Here is an 18,791-nt window from a genome sequence, read left to right on the forward strand (position 1 = left end):
GCTTGAAAAATTACTAGGCAGATTTTTTTATGATCATCCAAAATCTATCAGATGTCAGTAAAATCAAACCTCTATACGTTGCCAGTACAAGGCTAATGCTTAACTACGAGCTCAATTTTCACAGAAAAATTAAGTATAATATTTTCTATTCATGCCATTCAAAAAACCTCTCAATTCACTATACTTTAAAGTAGAATATCGAAAAACACTCTTTATATCCGTATTCTACCTATGCAGTGGTAGGATCAAGTTAGCAAGGGGTTTATTTGACGTCACAGCACCGTCGAAGTATCGACAAGCTATAGCCGGCGGGGCTATTGTAGCTTTGACTAACATACTTATTCCGGAGGATCTCAAATGACAACTACGCTTCAAACACACTATAAAGGCTGAATAAAGCCAGCTTTAAACTCCACGAGCACAAAGGTTGCAAACGTCACTTCTAGATACAATACTAGATATTCTTTACCGAGACAAACGTGAGTTGGCGGGTAGAGCTTAACTTGGTACAGGGTGAATTAAAAATGTCTCTCTTTTATGTAAACAACATTGGTATTTTAAACAAAATTCTATCACTTTCTTAAACATATTATTATACTTTATTTGTTAATAATACTGAGTAGTTTCGAAGGTCATTTAAGTACTGTCATAAGTACTTGCAATTGTCATGAAGAAAGTTAGCATTTTGTATTGTTTGGGGCAATATGATGTGATGTGTAATGGAAAGAGAAACTGAAATTTACCGAGAATTGAGAGCCAAGAGGCTCAGGGAGAAGAAAAAAAAAATAAGGATACCTTATTCAAATAAAAATCAGTGAAGTTACAGTAACAATTTCACGATCCTCGTTCAAAAATTCATACATCCTGTACATATAAACTTAAAGTTTGAGCTCCAGTGAAGACAAACGGAAAACTAACATTGCCGCAGCATATAACGACATTGAGTTCAGGCCAACAGTCGCCCCCGGGCCAAGTATACTCTGCAAACTGAGATCTAACCCAAGTAAACAGCTTCAGTTCCTAACTAAGTATTGCTGTTCATATTTGTTGTGTGATGAGTAAACAAATAAATGTTCACTACTTATATATATTAATGTTTTGGCTTAACACTTTCGCGTTGTACGGCGAAATGTTTGAGGTATTAGAAAATAAAAGAAGGTCGGCTTTTTAGTAGGATTTATAACCAAAACTAGCATTATAACAATTAGAAAGGATATGGCCGACTAGAACGAAAAAATAATAATTATTTGTCGATATGATTTATTCGTCGATATGAATTATAATAGATCATATGAATTATATAGATCGTCGATACGACCATTATTCATAGTATTCAATACTAAATACTTTAAGCTTTTCGAGTATATACGTGACTACATTTTTTCGAAGTATTATAAATATTATGTCATCAACACTCATCATTTACAAATTCACTTGAGGTGGTAATACGAAAATTGACAAATTATTAACACGAACCCTTAATATTTTTCCCTTTTTAATAAGTCCGTAATTTTTTTCAGTATTTGTCACGGCGCCAGGTCGTGACCAGACCCGGGCAGTCCCCCGACGCGTCTAACTCACAAGTCTGTGGTCGTAAATTCCGGGATATGTGTCGATAACTCATTTGTGAATTTTTACCGCGACTTTTAAGTTATATGCAGTTACTGCCCGGTAGGATATATGTAGGTTCGTCAAATGGTCTGAGAAATAACTATGTACAAATACGTATGTTTACTAGACTAATGTAAATTTAAAAGCTTAAAAAAGGAAAAAATTAATAGTGACTACAATTTTATTTTAATCTCGATAATTACTTTTATTGATTACAATTTTCTCACTCTATTTTCTTTACTCTCCGTTTGCTAAACTAACTTCAAACATAAATTCGGTGATATGTCTAATACACACATATCACCTTCACAAATTACCCGAAACTCGAGCTACACCACAGTATATAAACACATCTGTCAAATTGCTTCGTACAAACATTTCTCATACACTACAAATACGTATGCATCTGCCAATTAATTTCTACGTATAGATGGAATACAATACATGCGTTAGCTATCAACGTTCAATGCTCCATTCGTATACAAAGGGACCGTCAAAGTAGTCAGTAATCTATTGATGAATATTGAAATGTAACCAATACTGACCATTGTAGCTGTGGAGCAGTCTTTAGAGACTTAGATGACAGATCGTGCTGCTATGTAATTGAGAACAAACCAATAAAGGAGGTAGATTAGTATTGTTTTAGTTTCTATATGCAAACAAAACAAAAGTATAATTGTCATACGAAAGAGGTTTAACTCTGGTAGGTCTTAAACTCTTTTAAGATTAAAATTAAAAAATAATATTCAAAAGACATTTTGGTGTAAGAAAAAAAGATTACACTTATCATATTCCAAAATTCGAACTCGATTTAATAAATCAATTTTAAATATTAATTTAAATAATAAATACACTATTTAAAGATCGAAATATAAAACCATTAAGTTTTTCAACGAAAATAAAACAATTTACTATCTTTTGAATTCTAAATTCGAACACAAAATCTCACATTTCATAAACCCGTGCAAAGTTTAAATGAAGCATTTAGATTTGATCAAAACACTCGAGACGAAACACATTGCCGTTAAAACGAACGACAGAATTTATGCTAGATATGAACTAAGCAACGTCACTTTATTAATAAAATCGCCATTATTCTGTACGAAAACAACATTAAAATATTACGATACACTGTTGCACAGAACATTGTTCTGAAAAGACTAAACAATTGTTTTGCATGTATTCAATGTTACCTTTTCAGATTTTTGAAGTCACACTTAGTAAATCTCTGATGATAAATTGATTTTACTAGTTATTTAGAAATATGTATCACAGTGCATTGCCTAACATTACGAAAGTTGCATATTGGTATAGTTTTATATGATTATAATATTATTCAAGGCATTTTTGATGACAAAAAAAAACTATTTTTCTTGGAGCTAACCATAATTAAAACATAAATTATTTTAAAAGTATAAAGTCTTCGTGCAGCTGTGACGTCACAAGATTCGTTCAATCCAATTATTTTTCACTGTGATTGAGCTTAAGCATCTTTCATTAAGCTTAAATGAGACTGATTGCGCTAGTCAGCAGATATCATTTTTATGTCCATAAAGTTGGTTTCACGTGCATAAAGCGTTTTATTTTTTGTTGCAAAAAAGAATATGGCAAACTACAAACTTAAAATTGTATGAGTTTTTTTTAATCCTTTCAAGATTTGCTATGACCGGAAAAAGTCAGCAGATATGGAAAATGCCCTAGCATATATATTGCATGTATATATGTATTACAAACTTGATTTAATCGAAGGCATTGTAAAGCCCAAGCAACACAGGCACAACACATGTTCGCAGATAAAGCAAGCATCAAGGCACAATGATGAGGAAGGAACGTCAATACTGCGGCCTGCACACGTGGTATCACTCCATAAACTGGTTCCCACCAAACGTTTGTGTCCGATTAATTGCATAGGCATTCTCCGCGAGACTCGGACCTCCGGCATGTCAATGAAAGCAATTACTTGCACCACACACCTACCACTACACAATACACAACGCCATGCACAGCATAACTATAATCGATTATCTAATACTCCAAACAAAGTATATCATATTTAGATGTGATATTGTATACAGCTTTTGTTCCTTTCACACTCTCGATTGATGGATTGCTTACCAATAGCCGGATGGCAGCTTGCAAACGTCTACTCCATCAACACAGAAAAAGCGACTTTAAGGACGTGTACGCAACACCGTCCCGGCAAGACTTAAGGTCTAAATTGCTTTGCATGATCTCAAACAATTTCTTCAACTAAGATGTAAACGCCAATCGATGTGTCAGTGGGCTGATAGGGAAACTTTTCATCTTGCCGATGTACCGGCGCGATGTTGGGCTGAAAAACAATTTTCTTGCCATTTGAGAGCTCATTTTTAACGTTATTGAGTGGTAACTGGTAACTTCTCAGAGTTTCGTATTATTTTGGCACTTTCCATTGTTGCTTGAGGGATCGATCATTTAGGCATGTGATATGGTAACTGGTACTTTATATTTGTCTTTCAGGCAAAAATTTAAGAGAAACATCGTTATGTTTGTGTAAGAGGTTATAAATTTCACCTTTGGAGGAAAAGCATTTTATAATAAAACAAAGTGAATATTCGCTGTCAGAAAGAATGTGATGTAGTGGCTCCTATAAGTTTGCTCCCCTATTTTTGCCGACGACACGACCTTCGGCGCTGTTCACAATTTTTCTTTATTTGCCATAAAGTTCACTTGGATTTCATAGTGTAAGGTTAGACTTAAGAAGTTTTGTTACATGGAAAAAATGTTAAGATTTTATTATGATAGTCTATTTTCTTTCTCACTAACCCAGGAATATCCTGTCGGTAATTTATTTAATACAAGAATTTTGTAAAAAAGGTCTTCTGGCACCAAATTTCGTGTTATTTTACACGTTACACATTCAATGATTTTAAGGCAATGTAAGCAGGGAAACCAAGAATATAAATATTCTGTAGATTCTATAGATTTTATTGCTTAACTTTGGGCACTGAGAAAAAAAATACTGCAAGGCAAAAACTGTGTTTGAGGTCACCATGAGAAACCACACTTTGGGTTCGATTCCCGCATGAGATTCACGAATGCTTGTATTAGTCAGGGTGTCTTTGTGGGTGTGACTTGACTGATTGTGAGACTACACCAGAATTAAACGAGTTTGTATGCAAGCTTGTGTGCCGCTCTTAAAAAAAAACCAAATAATTTACAGCCCATTCGCTTAATGAAGATGTGCGATATCAGAATTGATTATTTGTACTCGTCAAATGTAGACTGCAGTCACAAAGACCTCTGTTCAGCACTAAAACACCAACAAGCCAACATTATTCAAACAACTAAGTACAGCATGTTCATAGTTTGGGCCGCAGTACAATATTGAAATAATATGATTAGTTACACAGGTATGATGAAGCTATGAACTAACAAAACAAACACAAGTATAACTTGAAGTTTGCAACAGTAATAGTGTCTGAGACCCTTACACAAATTGATTAGTGCTGAATACGCAAACTTGAATGTTCTTAACTTCTTAGTCAAGTTTGCTTGCAAGTGTGCACCTATTCATCACAAGCTCAAGACATGGAAACTAACTTCAAAAATGTTTTATTTTTATCAATCTATGTAATATGTTTCAGTGCATTTTTGATTTTTTTTATTCGATTTTGAGTTAGAGTTGTTACAACGTTGTTGTTGTGAGCTTGATAAATTAGACAAAACGGAAACGTCAGCATTAAACCCTATCAGATGGGTGAAAGACGTGCTTTGCTCTGCTGAGGTGCTCTGGCTAGAAATCAAACATGGAAATTCATTAAAATAAGTTTAATTTTGGGTTCGAAATTTGTCTGGTGTAGAAAAGAAGTACTTGAAGTATTGCCCGATCCGTTTAAACACATTACTAGCGTTTACGCTCGACTTCGTCCACGAGGTTAGGAAGACATAAGTTAGAAATTTATAAAATCGGATAAATGGGTTTAGAATGCACGCACCTTTTTCCTATTTCCACTTCATTCCTACTTTCCCATATTAATTTTATGACTCAGCTCAGCTACTATTACTTATAGCGTGATGATATATAAATTCTTAGTAAAGACTGTTATATAGGTCATTCCAGTTTAAAAGCTCAAACGAATTCACGATACAATACAATTTCATAATAGTTGGCAAGTTAATAACGGACAATACGCTCGAAGCGAATAAATATATCCGTACATATGTATATACCAATATTAACCTTTTGTATGTTCTCGTACATATATGGAGGATTGAAATCACAGCGGAGAGAATTAAACAAAAACACAGAGCTATATGTAGGTGGTACAGAAATAACACACACGGCAATGTAAAGTATGAAATGGTCAAAAAATACTCCAGTACTTTAAATGAACGCGTTGTAATAATTAGGTAAGAATTTATATGAGGACGTGTCTAAGTTTAGAAATGGCGATGTAGGCTCAAATAGTATTGGTAGTATAAACTAGATTGTGACGCGGGGGTTTCACAAACATTCAAGTCACATTCACAAAGACACCCAGACTCATTTCTGGGTCACACAAATTATTGTACTAAGCGGGGATCGAACACGCAGCATGTCGCGCTCAGTGGGTTTGGCGTAGAGACCTCAACCCCACGGCTATTCATGCAGTATGACAGGCAAAAACAGCGTTAATTAGCAAAACAAGTATCAGATAGCGAAATGTAAAGATTTTCAATGAAATCTGACATCCAAGCATGGAAGACAAAACGTTACAATGAAGTAGGAGATAATATTTGATGGTATACGAAAATGTTTCATGCTTAAAATATGCCTTTTAGTATAGCATACAAATTATTTGTAAGTGTATGGAGATTGTCATAACTTTTTAAATATTCGACATTCCTCTTTATACTAATGAAAAATTTCGCACTATATTTCTCAGGCATATTATTTTTAATATACAGGATGCTTTAAGTTAGGTAACAAGACATATTAAATTGCTGCCATTCTCTATACAGGCTGTTTTGATTTCATAACTATAATCCAATTTTTTTTGAAATTAGTGTCATTTTTATACAGGCTGTTGTTTTTTAAACTTAAATCTCAAATCAAAATTCTAGTCAAATTAAGCTAGTTAGCTACAGTATTCAGGGTAGCCATAGATTCAAAGGTATGTGATGTCTTAAGCGAATGCTTGTTACATACCTACCGACGTATGCCAAGCCCTGCACAAGTACACTGGATTGGATTTCAGCCTTATCCCTGAGCGTTAATCGTGTTTCACGCGTGTATTGTGTTAATAGCGGGTTTAAAATGGACTGTTTTGGTAACGATTAATTACTTGAGAGTGAAATTAATTTTATGAAAATTCCGGCCGAAAAAATTACGGAATTAGATAAGCGTTACTGATTTAAAATTTGGTTACCTACGAATGAGTGTTAGAAGCTAAATGTAATTATAAGCTAAATTATAAAATGTTGTGGGGACTTGGTGAGGTAAGCAGTTAGTGTATTCAATATAAATAGTATGTAAATACATGCCCATAACTAATTAACATTTATTCATGAGATTTTTAAATATGATCTCATATTAAAACATAAATTTTAATTAGTTACATTACTTCTTAATTACCACTCCACAAAAATATACAATTCTCCTTCAATTAAAAACACTACGACTTTTATGAAAACATTTAATTCATATTCAATCTGAAACGACAATTTTGGTTAAAAAAACTTGTTAAAATATTGCATTAATTGCATTACAACGGTTATAAAAAAATCAAATTAATTGGAGCCACGTAAAGGTTTCCTGGATAACGAAGCTTGTTTACTCTGTGTAATATTTCTCTGTCATACAAGAGAAAAATCGAATGTACAGCATATTAATAGTATTTACTTATTTTGTAGCACACAGTAATATGAAAACCAATGGCCGTACAACGGCTCGGATTAATTTATAAGCGAATGGAAATATGTTTTATTGTTGGATCAATGTTTTATTTGGTGAATGGTAACTACTACGTGTAATTCTGCAACAAATCGAGTAATCATTATTGGCTAATATTTATGAAGCTCATCTATACTAATATATAAAGCTGAAGAGTCTGTTTGTTTGTTTGAACGCGCTAATCTCAGGAACTACTGGTTCGATTTGAAAAATTATTTTTGTGTTGAATAGACTATTTATCAAGGAAGGCTATAGGCTATATAACATCACGCTGCGAGTAAAAGGAGTGAAGATACAATGGAAAATGTGGAAAAAACGGGGAAAATTCTAACCACGTGGACGAAGTCGCGGGCAACAGCTAGTTTTACATATGTTCTTTGCGAAGTACTTCAACTAGATTCCCCTAGTTACACATATTTAGTTTTTAGAGATATATATTAAATTTAAAACATCTACAAATTGTCTGAGCTTTTTGTTGGTAGTTCGTTTTTGACGTTGACACCAAATTCATCTGTAGAGGAATTTGTCCATTTTACGTACACGTATGTAGAACTATGATATTCTGTAAACATATGTAATACGATATCATATTATACATATATTCAGTATATAACAAATGAAATATCTCCAATTAACGCGGTCGCCGCTTTTAACTTGGACCACAGCTATAGGCTCGCGGGTGTTTTATATTTTAACTGGAATATATATTTCATTTTCTCTTTATGTATTCCATGCATTTCAGTTTTCACTAATATTCATGTAATACCAGTGTTTAACGTTAATACATTATTGTAGCATCCATTAATAATATTCGTTGGTAAGGATTAAAGGATTAATTTAAATCAATTTGGAGTGCCATTAAAATATTATAAAATGAATATACAATATACACGTATTTTTCAGTTGACCTATTTGAAGAGTCGAACAAATCCCTGCAACGCTAATTCAATACATTAGCGTTATTGTAAAGAGGAACCTTTGACCAGGTAAGCTACAAAAGAGATAGCAGTTCCCTTTGTGGTTCTATTAAGTAATAACATTGCATAAAAAATGTGGCTCCCCACAACGCGCCGTTCGAAACAAACAATGTTCTCACAGCGAATACCAAACAATGACGTATTCGTGCTTTTTAAAAAACCGAGTTTATTTTGTCGACAACAAAACGAACAGTACATCAGTCTAATAACTTTACATCTCCGAATGTGGACTCGGAATACACCTGTACAAACAGTAATAGAAAAAGGACTACAATATATGAAAAACGTATCGCTTGGCTTTGATCACCCCTTTTTCAATAATAGAGTCGGGTCGGCCCCTTTGTGCTGCCTCCTGCCGGGGGCGCATTTACCCTAGAACTGTAATGTGTCCATTTAATTTATAATACGAAAATTAGAGTGCCTTAATACATAACCCTTTTCAAAGGATTGAAGGTCCTAATTTCTTTAAAATGTCACTGAGAATGTTGACAGATGGATTAAGCCTTAGTATGGGAAAAGTGAATGGTGATGGATTTTTTACCCTTTTAAGGATTTTTTCAAGTCACATGTGATATCTATTTTTAAGGTATAATTGATACACAGTTAAGATTGAATTAGTGTTGATATGGGGACAGTTTAATTATTTTAATTAAGTGCTTTGAGAGGCTGGACAAATAGGTAAGTTTGCTGCTTATGTCTATAATTTATTTTTAACAAAATTCTGTCGTTCTGGGAACGCCTAATTTAAGGTAGTTTTAATTTTAATGTTTTAGTATGTCGCTGCATCGCATCTGTTGCGGTGATTCTATGCGGGTTGACAAATAGACAAAGTATTCACAATATACCTACATGGTTAACAAGTCCAATTTTCACAACACTGTCACCAAAACTACATAATTTCAGTTTAGCAATCGTGTTACTTTATATAAAATACGTTTACATGGCATACTTTAAAAGAATTATTTGCTACACAACAACGAATAAACTGGTTTTTTCATGTTGGAAACTTTTTAAATGCAACTTTTGGTAGTAACATAGACCTTACACTGGTTAATTATTTCCCTCAGGTCCAGCAACACAGTTTGACTGCATGGATAGCCGTATAGTATTGGTCACCATGCCAAACAGACTGCAACGTGTTGCGGGTTCGATCCATGCATAGTACAAGCATTTTCGTTATCCACAAATGCTTGACTTGAATGTTTTTATAACCATCCGCGATTAAACTCCTTAGTACGGGAGTCGTTTACAAAAAAAAACGAAACTAAAATACGGAAATACATAAACAAAATAGAATAGTAAAAAGCTGATACCACTACAACATAGTCCATATAAAATAAAGCCTTTCAAAGCCGAATTTTCGTGAAAAATAAAACAAAATATACAAGTACAGCAAACATGTTCACTTTGCAGCAATATTTGTATTCCTAATCCACACTTTAACGTCGATATTCCATCGAAACATCGCTCTGAGCTAGTAAATAAAAACGAAATAATAAATTCTGTTTCATACGATATTTACTTCAAACGATTGCATATCGCATCAAAAAGGAAAAATATGAAAAATCAACAAGTTTGGCGACACGGGAGGGGTAGAGAGGATCCACGTTTACGATGGAGACACATTTAATATTTAACGCACCAAACATTTACATGGCGTCCGAACTGAAATAGTTCCTTTTTTAAAATCTCAAAGCTTGTGGATATGGTGAATCAAAATGGCCGACTGTTTTGAGATTTTACGATTATATTTTAAGGTAAATTTAACGGCGTGGATTAATTAACTGTATGTTTGGTAGATAGATTTTTTCTAGCATATTTCTTAATAAAGTTTTGATAGAGTGGCTGTAGTAAGTTAAATCCGATTAATTGCATGTTCGACTTGCGTCACTAAAGGTTCCAAACAGGCAATAAACGGATCGGAAGGGTGAAACAAAAATCTCGGGGTTAATTACTAATATTTTCGAAACGTCGGGAACTAAAATCAAACATTAAAATCCGTAAAAGTAGTTTCATTTCAATGTCTAACATTCGCGTAAACCTAAGAAACCACTATGTAATATTTTTTGTTTAGCTATCACGGTACACAGGTTCGATCCCCACGAAGCGTAAGAGTTTGGGTTATTCACAAATGCTCTTCCTGAGTCTGGATGTTTTTGTACGTGTATCTGAATATTTATGTAACCCTGATTGATCAAATTCCTTAAATTTGTTAGTATGACGTTGTTGACTCGAAATACGCTTTGAAGTTTTACATAGATTTAAAGTTGTTGCAGTTCAAGTTTTGTTTTTGTAATTATCCAATTAGTAGTAATTTCAATCCCCTGTATAAAAAGATCGATAGCATGATTACAACCACAAATTTTCGCTAGCATCTGTGCTCAAACGCGTATTAACGTTCTTAATAAATTTCAATATAAATTTCCTATAAAATGTAATAAAATCAAGCCTCATTAGCGTTAGCGGTATCTTAGCTATACCCAAGGGATCTCATATGGTTAATGAATTTTAATCTGAACGTAATCGTGGTGCCGATCCATCAAGCCTTCGGTCCATCCGAGGAGGCGAACAAAGAGGTTTAATTCAGTTATCTTACGCTTTGTTAACGTTCTTTATTCTCCATTCCTTTATAAGACTTCGCCTCATATGAGTAGGTACATCGATTTTAAAGGACAGCGTGAGAATATTTTCTAAAACAATGTGAGTTGTTCTTTTTAATTTGTAAAATTATTCTTTGCGGCTTGTAGTCGTTTTGTGTTGTTTCTAGGTTGTGACTGTGAATTTCTAGTATATTGTTGCGCAATAATTATCTCGAAGTAGTTTTTAAAAGTACTGTAATTAAAAGGTAAAATGTTTTGTCATAAATTCGCTTCCCACATAATTACGGGGAAATAACGAGGTAATAATTTTCAAGAAATTTAGCTTCCATTTCATGTTACAAAATTGTCGTTGTTTGAGGAAAAATATTATTTTAAAAGGTATGAACATATACGCTTTTTACGCTTTTTACTCAACGATGAAGTACAAGTAAAAAATATATGATTTTAATTAACCGAACAACTGGAAAAGACTTTCTAATCTAGCAGCGTTTAATAATATAATTAATTTTATAACAACACAATCCGGTCTTGGCATCTCCATGCTACATTTTCCAAGTACAAAGCAAACCAAGTTATTATAAGCAGCCGTAATTAAAACGTAACAAACAGGTACAATTTACAATTCACAATTACATAGCCGGTACATGCGATAGCCAATCACGGCGAACCCGAAATTCCTTCAGAAACTTTGAAAGGAAACGACAAAACCTTTTGTCATTGCGGACCAGCTGATATTATAATACTTAGCTAAATAAACGCGAATACTTTTAAGCGGCCTTTAAGTCAAGTTTAAATTAAAGCTTGCTTATGTCTAAAATTCGGCAGCGTTTATAAAGGCAGCCAAAGACGACGGCCGGCCTGGAGGCACCCTACTGAGTAGATTTAATTAACAAGATATGGGTCTCTTTTAAACCAACTCTACCTACTTTCGGAACATTGGAGATTAAAATTCAATGAGCCGACAAGATATTAAATAAAATCCGAGACTATAGTTTTCCGCACGTAAAGGGTGAGTTAATTAATTTTTTAAATTAATCAAGTAACCGTCGGTGCCAATAAATTCTTTTTGTTCGCGTAACATTGATCGGGAATGCGAGATCCCATTTTTAAACTTCGTAATTCGATTAAATTTCTGATGTAAAATTGTTTTCATTATCAATTTTGTTTGGGACATTGTTTCCGCTCGCGAATCTCGTAAATTATGGACTGTATGTTCCCCTGCAAGCCCTGAGGCCAAGCCGTAGCTCTGTTAAAACGAATTGAAAACCGGTAATCGAATACGCGCAATGGGAGCAATGTCAATATTTTAAATTTAAATATCAGATGGAAGTAGGCAGAGAACGGTTTAATATTTATTTTATTCACCGTGTTACATCTATCTGTCCGGATTTTAAATAACAAACTTGTTTAAAACGTAACTATGTTTATTTGTGTTCGGTGTTATACCGCAGATATAATTTGTTGGAATTTCATGTTTATGCACACGAATAATTGAGCTTATGACGTCATCACTGAAATCGCCGGGCGTTCAATTTATTGGGAATAATTTTTCATGGACTGCTGGGGAATGCTTTGAAATAAGATTAACTTTTCAACCAAGCATTGATTGCTTGGTTATATAGTCCTGAAACCTACTAGAACTGGAAACTAAAATAAGTAAAACTTCTTCAAACCTATCTAAAACCTACATGGCTTTATGTTAGACTTCGAACTTCTAACATTTTTTTATTAATAACACATGTGATTTAATCATGATCATGTCCTAACTAATTTCCGGCCATGGTAGACAGTCCCTCAGGACCCCAAAGCGAGCGGACGCTAAATATTATAGTTCACATGCGTGTGCGCCAAAACAGATACACTCTCAGTTTCCTTACTCGCATAGCCGTATAGGAAGGAAGGCTATGAGAAACGACTGAAGAAACATCAAGCGCGATCTTAGCAGTACAGTGATCCTGGAAAGTTTTGCTCACCGTGAAAAAAATATCATGATTTCATATAAAAGTTTTACATTGTGAAAATATCAATTTGACCCATATTTATACAGAAACAGCCGGTACTTTGTAGTGATTACGTAAACACAGCATCAACAAGGAATCAAATAAGGGCGATGTGACACGAGATAAAGCTACAACTTTGTTACTTTAGGCCCTGAACATCTTTCGCGTCATCTGACGGCGTAGTTCGGGAGAGAAATTAAAAAAGTAAACAAGTGCGAGACGGGGTTTTGAAGGACAGTGCCGTATCGTATATTTATTTTTCATGATATGATTCTTGTAACTATGTTATTGTTTATGCTACATATTCATGGTTATTTAAATCAGAATACATGGATTCAATGGATCTTAGAAAATAAATGTCATTATAAATAACATCACCTCAAAAACATTTGTATGTTATTTACCAATTATTTCTTTGCTTTTTTTATAGTATTTATTTAGACCCCATTTCTATGTGGAAAGACTATTTGTTATTCGTCTTTTCAATTTCATTGACTATTACAACATACTTATGACTACAAAGCGATATCTACACTAAGCATCGCATAAATCATGTTTTTTTTAAAAGACCATAATGACAAAAATTTACAGCCGTATAAAAATTAAAAAATCGACAAGATACAGTGACAAGTTCCTTGTTTAATATTTATCTAGGGAACCCTAAAGAAAGCAGAACGCCAGCTGCCCACCTTAATTAGAATTTTTCGAATTATATAACATTTTTTTCGTAACGCTCCCGAGCGTGTTTCATGGGGAATAACATAAAATTGTTAATAACTGCACTAAAGCGAGCGTCAGTGTACATTGTTAGAGATTTTTTACGTGCCCTGTTTCGTCGGCCATGTAATAAGATAGATTTTTCTCTGATTGAGGCGTAACTGAAATGTTGACACTAATAAAACTTCATTACGTCGGTACTCAGATTGGCGTATAGCAAAACTGCTGTGACCAAAAAATATTTTGAATGGGATATTAATATGATTGTTATTTTATATTTTTTGTGACTCCAGTAAACAGACGATTTTAAAAACGACTCCATAATAAGTCATACACTAAAGCCATGCAAACAGAGGATTATTAGAGGATGAACAAAGCAGAATCTATCAAAACAGTTAACTTAAAACAGGAGTTAAAAAGTGTCGGGTAAAACCGCTGAACGTTGCTAAGCAACCGTACTTAATACTAATGTTACTTTCATTCGACAGATTTGTTAAAAGGGGCACGTGACCTAGGGTATTCCGATTGATAATAAAGGTTAAGCCGCACTCGCCGCGGTTCGTGCGTGGGTGGCCATTTGTAAACATGTCGGCCACTCTCTGTGCTTCGGAAAGCAAGTTAAGCTGATAGTCCCGACTCGCAGACCATCACACATTGATCATTGACAGTTATTATAATACTACGATTGTGACAACTTTACTCTATTTGCAAAATTCTTAAAACGATAAACAATCTTCGGTCTTTTGTATAAAAACCGAAACAAAAAACCCCGTGTAAAATAGCAATAAAAATGACAAAATCAAATATTCCTTTGAAATATTAATTTTTCCTTCGAAAAACTTTTATTAACTAAAACATTAAGATCGCTTAGTTAAAAAGCCAGCCAGTTATAGAACTATGTTTGTTAAATATCCTTAGCTAATCATTTTAATCGCTCGACTAGTTTCGAACCAACCGATGTCGTTGATCCAACGCCGCTCATGATTACACTTAGATAATACAGAATACTTACTAACCAGTATTATATCTATGTTCTATAGAAAATTATATCGACTACTGTGTAGTGCCAACTAAAAGTCAACTCCAAAACAGCTTAAAAAAGGAAAGTTAGGTTTTATAAAAACATCTATAAAATAAAATATTTAAAAGAGTCCTCTTGTCAGTCCATCATCCGTTTTCAGCAAAGTGAACCTTTCAAACGCTAAGCCTTCAAACAAAGCACAATAACTTTTTTGTAGGTACCTGAATTATAAATATTTCAAATTGAAGTGATGAAGGTAAAGCATGTTGTTTGCGATGTTTGCTCGATCGTACCTGAAACAATGTACCTAATTAAAAATTTAATCTAACACAAAAATGAGTGACTGATGATTTCTGGATGTTTCTAATATATATTGTTTGTTGTATAAATAATTAAAGTTTTTTGATAAATTTAGATATTTTTCTTATCCATAAACTTAAATTAAATTTACGAATTTTAGAAATGATATGGATATTCTTCAAAATACAGATGGACTGCCAAACAACATGAATATCAAGTGATGTTTAACACTGCAATCGTCACTAGGTAAATGTACATAGTGAACTAGTCTTTTAGTAAGTAACCGAATTCTTCGTCAAAAACACCCAAGAAAAGGAGATCTTAAAGCGAAAAAAATATTAGACTATAAAACTGCGCCTAAAAAACTATCTCAGCAATTTTCTACTACAGGCCGCATATGTTAATGTTAAGTTTTTCAACAAGAAGTTTTCATTTGGATTCAAGTCAACAGGTGACACTGGCACTCGGCCAGGGTTGGTAGTGTCTGAAACGACCTGGCTTATCTAGCTCTATTGAATATTATGGACTCTCATAGGTATTTGTACAAGGATAGCTTCATGTTCGCGGTATTGAGTTTTATTTTGCCTCTAAATTCGATTTGACTTCGATTTAGCTTTAAAGCAGTATTCGATATTTTTGAGTTTTACTTAAACAGTTCTTCTTTTAAATATTTAGATTTATATCTCTCTGTAATATTCTTTTATATATATAATTCTTCTTAAATCAGTCAACTTGATACTAACCTAAACGGAGTATGAGTTTCAAGTTAAATTGAAAAAATAAAAATATTCATTCAAACTATCCATCTTCAAGACTGTTCTAAATTATAATAACTACGGATGAAAAAAAAAACAAAAATAAACATCTATCCTATAAACATCCATCTTACAAATTATAATATCTACTAATCAAAGCATAAATAAATATTTGTGTACACAAAAACAGAAGCACTTCCATCATACGCAAAACTGTTCTGAAATCTAATAACGCCAAGTTAACCGTGTTTTGTATTACCCCACATTATATTGACAGACACCCCTCCCTCGTGGAAACGTTTAAAACCCTCACAAAATGTATATTTTCACATAAGATTACCTGCAGTACATTCAGCGACAAAATTCGTTGATATTTTTATTATTTTTTGCAATCCATATAAGTGGCACCAAAATAAATGGGGATACATTCTTAATAATGTGTATTTTGATTTTATTTTAACGAATTTTCCCACTGAATTGTTGCCTAATTGACTGACCTTGAGTGATAAAATTATGGCTGAGAGAAAAAAAATGTATCGATAGGTTGGCGATATAAGTACATTGCGAATAGCCCATTTTAGATCCCACTGCTGGGCAAAAGCCCTTTTCTCTTACAAACCTCTCTATCCTTTGTAAAATGAATTTAATTTGACAGCAAAACTTTCACCTTTTATACATCATTAATACTTACCTTTAAACTTCTGTTATCGATTATACCTGACTTAAAACTGCGGTCATGTGTTCTCAGTAGTTCAAATAAAATATCTTGAAGGGAAGAATTAAATAAGGATGGGTTGACATGTTAATCTTGGTTCCTACGTATCCTAGTTAGTGGTTTTGTGTTAAACTATCTGTTGGGCGCAGGCGCTAACCTCAAGAGGGTAGTCGCTCATTTGCACGTGTGTTTGGATACTGGCAGGATTTAATGTTGGGCCTTCTTAGAATATTAGTTAGGAAAATGCAGTTGGAATTGAATACATTAATACGTTTTTGTATTTAGCGCAGTTTTGTAATTGTAACGTGTTTGTACAGGTCTTAAATAGGTTTGTAATCTTTATATATATAAGTTTAATGTACTTGTGTATCCTAAACAACTACTAAACGGCTGGATCGATTACAATGATTTTATTTTATACATACGTTTGGATCTTGGCTACCTTGGGTGGCCTAGCAGGATGGAGTTCTCAGTACGAACTCATTACAATCTTGTCGCCATTTTGACTTATTAGAATATATATATATATATATATATCCTGGGACAACTCACACACGGTTATCTGATCCCAAGCTAAGCAGAGCTTCTGTTATGGTAACCAGACAACTGATAAACTTACTTATATATTTCTAAATACATACATATTATAGATAAATTACACCCTGACACCAGAACAAATGATCATGCTCATCACACAACATTTGTCCTGGGCGGGAATCGAACCCACGACCTCCGGTATAGCAGTCAGGGTCCCTAACCACTAGACCAACAGTAATAGAAAATACGGCTACAAGAACCCAGTGTACACTATTTCAAGTTTAACTACAAGAAATAGTACATTATTTATTTTATAATTTCACTCTAGTATCCACTAAAACAAACGGCCATCACAAGAATACCGGGTATAAATAACTGGTATTAATAAAACGTGGCTAAGACAATAAACTTTTTGTCTCCCCCTCTTTGATTAAGAAATAGCCGAGTCACTATTTAAGTCAAGCAGTCAGCCTTACTTAGACATGACAAAGACATCTTATTCTTCGTTCTTTATAAGGGAACAATTTACAATTGAATTTCTCATATACTGGTGTTGCACCTGAAATGTCTGAATTATACAAAGTTCTTTAAACAGTCGCAGCACTATGAAGTCTCGTTGAATTATTTAAATTTTCTACGTTCAGGTTTTTTCTTAATAATAAACCCGAGGAATGAACTTTGTTGCAAGCTATGTTTGAGTAAATTGTTGCTGGATGACTGTCATATGCGGTTTGTTATCTTCAGACTATTACTTGAAGTTCTTGGGTATGTGAAGGTAATTGTGGTCGATGCTCGCCTGATAATGGTATCCCGTTACTGATAATAATGGTTATTGTGTGTAATTTTCTCGGCTTTTTCCTCAAACTTAAGCACATGCAACAGTTAGTTCAGGCCTACGGGCTGCGGCTTAAGAACATGACAGTAACAACAGGTAGGCTGGCGTGCGGCCAACTAAGCCTCTACGCTGCTACGCTTTGTGCTACGAGCGCACGATCGTAGCTGTCTCGCTACACTGCACTTAAATGACTTTCACTTTAGACAGTTTAAAACTTCGAGGCTCTGTCCGCTTTATTTCTACTAAGAAAAACTTGACAACGTCTATTTACGACAAAATACGTACAAAGTTAACCTTTTCTATCATTATTCTCTAATTTGATTAAAAGCAGGGCAGGGTTTTTAATTAGTTAGCTAACAACGCTTATAATTAAGGGGAATAAAGTTAAGTCGGGGCTCATATTTTTAGCGGATAAAGGTCGGCCGACAGTCAGCTTAAAATTCTTGGCTAGATTCTGAATATTTTACGACGGTACTAATCTGCGTACAAAGAGCAAAGAGTATAATTTACAATTTCGTCGGCGATTTTTCGCGAGGTTCAGCCATACGAGACGAATTACCTCATTCTCATTATATTCCTTGTCGCCAAAGAGCGCAGTCGGGGTTAAGCGCGCGTATCATTCCAACGTTTACAAATTTTATTACCCATCTCCTTTTGTTCTGGTTTACGGGCGGGGCGGATTCCACACAGGCTCATTGTACAAACTACAGGGTGTAAACATTTCGCGAACACTCCAAACCAAAGTCATCCGAATAATAGATCACACAAAACAACGGAGCATCGTTAGTTCATATACAATTCGAACAACC

At 34.1% G+C, this 18,791-nt stretch overlaps 1 protein-coding gene across 3 annotated transcripts in view; it reads right to left on the bottom strand.

The window, feature by feature from the left end:
* LOC113495029 overlaps positions 1–18,791 on the bottom strand; it is a 349,076-nt gene that overhangs the window by 182,433 nt on the left and 147,852 nt on the right. For 2 of the 3 annotated variants that reach the window (XR_003400694.1, XR_003400695.1), the window contains exon 1: positions 15,062–15,189. The exons of the other annotated variant lie outside the window; for it this stretch is intronic. The gene's annotated coding sequence lies outside the window, so the exon portion shown is untranslated. Of the gene's footprint in view, positions 1–15,061; positions 15,190–18,791 lie in introns of those variants that run through there. 3 annotated transcript variants of the gene reach the window in all.

Source organism: Trichoplusia ni, chromosome 6 (assembly GCF_003590095.1).
Source record: "Trichoplusia ni isolate ovarian cell line Hi5 chromosome 6, tn1, whole genome shotgun sequence".
NCBI lineage: Eukaryota > Metazoa > Arthropoda > Insecta > Lepidoptera > Noctuidae > Trichoplusia > Trichoplusia ni.